This window comes from Octopus sinensis, linkage group LG12 (genome assembly GCF_006345805.1).
Source record: "Octopus sinensis linkage group LG12, ASM634580v1, whole genome shotgun sequence".
Classification (NCBI taxonomy): domain Eukaryota; kingdom Metazoa; phylum Mollusca; class Cephalopoda; order Octopoda; family Octopodidae; genus Octopus; species Octopus sinensis.
Window position 1 is genome coordinate 78962924 of NC_043008.1, and position 5000 is coordinate 78967923.

Consider the following 5000-nt stretch of genomic DNA (forward strand, 5'->3'; position numbering starts at 1 on the left):
CCAACGTGTTGTTGAAAGGGCAGCTGCTGAACTAGAATCTTTTTTGTGCATGGCACAAAAGATTGTACAGCAGCTAACCTGGCTCCATCAAACTCAAGCTCGCAGATGGGACTACCCACAGTTCACAAGATCACCACAGCAAATAGACCCAAGGTGGACACCACCGGCAACAGCATACACCTCACCTCGATGCTCCTAATGAACATCAGAGGACTACTAACACACAGTAACAGGACAAAAGTCCCGTTCCTGGGAGACTTTGTCGCATGCAATCAAGCCTTATGCATAGCACTTACGGAAACACACCTGAAACCGGACATAGCGGATGCGGAAGTACACATACCACAGTATGTTGTACTACGGACCGACAGAAAAGAAAGGAGTCATGGAGGAGTTGCTATGTACATCCGCGAGGACCTCACACCCCAGGTCCTTTTGTCATACTCAAACTCGGTGTGTGACACACTAATTGTACATGTAAGGCAACTTGGTGTAGTTGTGTGTGCTACATATCGCCCTCCAGATGCCCCAAGCCATATGGGCAAGTTTGAAGACTGCCTTATAAAAATAGAAGAAGCTCTAACCACATTAGAACAACACATAAGTGTACTTCTTATGAGAGACTTCAACCTGCCCAATGTCAGATGGCCCGAGGGCTTTTCTCTCCCAGGAATGACACGATGTGAACGGGGACAGGCGAGGTCCCGCCTGAACCTCATCAACACCCTGTACATGGAGCAAGTAATACTCCAACCAAACAGGGCAGGTAACACACTGGATCTCTGCTTCACAAATAACATGGATCTCATCCATAATGTGAAAGTGACGCCGACACTACTCTCGGATCACAACATGGTAGAGCTGACCATGTACGGACCAAAGGAAAACAATGGACATGCAGCCTACAAGAAACTCTCAAATCTTTCCAGCTTGAACTTCAATAAGGCAAACTGGAAACAAATTGAGAAAGAGATCCTCAACAAAAAACTGGCCTGAATGTCTCTCCTCGCCGGACATCGACATGAAACTTCAACAATTCATGTCTGTAATGCAAGCATATGCTACAAATGTGTCCCAGAGAGAAAGGCCACTATACACAAACAAAATCCCCAGAGAGAGGAAAATTCTAATGAGACGGCGCAGAGAAATCTCAAATCGCCTAAACAAACAAATTGAAAGCATTGAAAAGTCCCCCTGAAAATGAAACTGTTGGAAATTGAAAACTGTCTGCAACTCTCCCATGAAAAGGAAGAGCAGACAAGAAGCCTGGGCTATAGACACATAAAAATCTAACCCCAGAGCTTTCTACAGGTATGCCAAAGAAACAGCTACGGTGCACTGTAGAATAGGGCCACTCCTTGAAAGGGATGGCACACTCACAGGAAATCCAATGAGGGTAAGTGAAATACTAAATGAGCAATTCAAGAGTGTTTTCACCCCACCCCTGGGCCATTCCAAATCACCAATCCAACTGACTTCTTCACCACTGCAGATATGGGGTCAGAGACGGCGATGATTGATTACATCAATATAAAGGAAGACGATGTAATAAAGGCTATAGATGAGATGGAAACAAACTCAGCTACTGGCCCCGATGGATTCCCAGCAATCCTTCTAAAAGTATGTAGAGGGTCCTAGCAATGCCACTGCGGTCTCTCTTTCAGAGCTTCCTTGCAACTAGCAACTTCCAAGTACTGAAGGAAGGTAAAATATGCCCTATTCATAAAGGAGGTAGCAGAGCGGAGGCCAAGAACTACAGACCTGTCTCCCTAACCTCACACTCAGCAAGGTCATGGAACGAATACTCAGAAGGAAACTAATCACCTTCCTTGAAGAAAATGACTTGCTGCCTGACACCCAACATGGTTTCCGACCAGGAAGAAGCTGCTTAACTCAGCTCTACAACACTATGACTGGGTGCTGAAACAACTGCTCAACCACTCAAATGTGGAAGTCATATATCTCGACTTTGCAAAGGCCTTTGATAAAGTCGATCATGGAATGATATGTCACAAACTGCGTGATCTTGGCATAGTTGGAAAATTGGGAGAATGGCTTCATGACTTTCTGAAGAATAGAAGTCAGGTGGTAGTAGCCAATGGGGCCACTTCCATTAACACGCAAATAGTGAGCGGTGTTCCGCAGGGCACTGTTTTGGGACCACTACTGTTCATAATGGCCCTCTCAGACATGCCCTCAGCCACGCAGAGAGCCACAATCACAAGTTATGCAGATGATACAAAATTCTCACAGGCAATACAGAACCCTGAGGACACTAAGCACCTGCAATGTGAAAAGAATAGCATGCAGTTCAATGCTGAAAAGTTTCAAGCTTTATACTATCAGCATGCAAAACTGAATGCAATACCCAATGAATACACTGGACCCGGAGGGATTGCAATCCCAGAGGCACAATCAGTGCGTGACTTGGGTATTCACATGAGTGATGACGCGACCTTTCATGTACATGTTGCTAAACTGGCAATGAAATGTAGACGGCTGGCTGGATGGATTCTTAGAACCTTTAGAACAAGAGAACAAGAAACCATGATGGTCCTCTGGAAGACACTTGTTCTAATCCACTTTGACTATTGCTCTCAGCTATGGTCACCATCCAGTGTCAAGATGATCACAGAACTTGAGGCAATCCAACGAAGCTACACGAAGAAGATAGCCTCTGTGCAGCATATGAGCTACTGGGAAAGACTCAAGAGATTAAAGCTCTATTCCCTGGAGCGTAGGAAAGAAAGATATGCCATAATATATATCTGGAAGATCCTGGAAGGACTTGTCTCAAACTTTGGCATCGAGAGTCACACAAATGCCAGAATCGGGCCCCACTGCGTAGTACCAAGGACTCCAAATTTGCCATCAAGATGTAGGACAAGATATTGTGATAGCCTGGGCTTCAGAGGCCCACAGCTCTTCAATATCCTCCCAAAGAACCTGAGGGACCTGCATGGTGTAGATGCGGATGTCTTTAAAGTAGGACTGGACCTCTTCCTGTCAGGTGTCCCGGATGAACCAACTTCACGGCAGGAGGTGCAGATGAGGGCAGCTGCATCGAACTCTCTCATGCATCAGATGGCGTTTGCTAAAAAGCATCCGTGAGGTAAAATCGTGTAGCAAACCAAATGGCGGTGCCCCAGCATGGCCACAGCTCATTAGCTGAAACTGGAAAAATCAAAATCAAAATCAAAATATATATATATATATTATATATATATATATATATATATATATCATATATATATAATATAATATATATATATAATATATGCAGGCTGCCGCTTTGCACATCCGGGAGCCTGCCACAGAAAAAACCACCGAAAGGAAATGGAATGGACCACACATCACCTGCCCCAAAACGGAGGTACGCAGATGTGGTGCGTACCACAAACCACCAACGTGTTGTTGAAAGGGCAGCTGCTGAGCAGGAATCTTTTTTGTGCATGGCACAAAAGATTATACAGCAGCTAACCTGGCTCCATCAGGCTCAGGCTCGCAGATGGGACTGCCCACAGTTCACAAGACCGCCACAGCAGATGGACCCAGGGTGGACACCGCCGGCAACAGCATACACCTCACCTCGATGCTCCTACTGAACATCAGAGGACTACTAACACACAGTAACAGGACAAAAGTCCCGTTCCTGAGAGACTTTGTCGCATGCAATCAAGCCTTATGCATAGAACTCACAGAAACGCATCTGAAACCGGACATAGCAGATGCGGAATTACACATACCACAGTATGTTGTACTACGGACCGACAGAAAAGAAAGGAGTCATGGAGGAGTTGCTATGTACATCCGCGAGGACCTCACACCCCAGGTCCTTTTGTCATAGTCAAACTCGGCGTGTGACACACTAATTGTACACATAAGGCAACTTGATGTAGTTGTGTGTGCTACATATCGCCCTCCAGATGCCCCAAGTCATATGGGCAAGTTTGAGGACTGCCTTTTAAAAATAGAAGAAGTTCTAATCACATTAGAACAACACATAAGTGTACTTCTCATGGGAGACTTCAATCTACCCAATGTCAGATGGCCCGAGGGCCTTCTCTCCAGGAATGACAAGATGTGAACGAGGACAGGCGAGGTCCCTCCTGAACTCATCAACACCCTGTACATGGAGCAAGTAATACTCAAACCAACCAGAGCAGGTAACACACTGGATCTATGCTTCACAAATATATGGATCTCATCCATAATGTGAAAGTGACACGACACTACTCTCGGATCACAACATGGTAGAGCTGACCATGTACGGGCCAAAAGAGAGCACGGACATGCAGCCTACAAGAAACCCTCAGAATCTTTCCAGCTTGAACTTCAATAAGGCAAACTGGAAAACAATTGAGAAAGAGATCCTCAAACAAAAACTGGCCTGAATGTCTCTCCTCGCCGGACATCGACATGATACTTCAACAATTCATGTCTGTAATGCAAGCCATATGCTACAAATGTGTCCCAGAGAGAAAGGCCACTGTACACAAGAACAAAATCCCCAGAGAGAGGAAAATTTAATGAGACGGCGTACAAAAATTTCAAATCGCCTAAACAACAAAATTGAAAGCAGTGAAAAGTCCCGCCTGAAAATAAAAACTGTTGGAAATTGAAAATTGTCTGCAACTCTCCCATGAAAAGGAAAGAGCAGACAAAGAAGCCTGGGCTATAGACAACATAAAAACTAACCCCAGAGCTTTCTACAGGTATGCCAAAGAAACAGCTACGGTGCACTGTAGGATAGGGCCACTCCTTGAAAAGGATAGCACACTCACAGGAAAACCAATGAGGGTAAGTGAAATACTGAATGAACAATTCAAGAGTGTTTTCACTCCACCCCTTGGGCATTTCCAAATCAGCAATCCAACTGACTTCTTTACCACTGCAGATATAGAATCAGAGGCGGCGACGATAAATTACATCGATATAAAGGAAGACGATGTAACCAAGGCTATAGATGAAATGAAAATAGACTCAGCTATTGGCCCCGA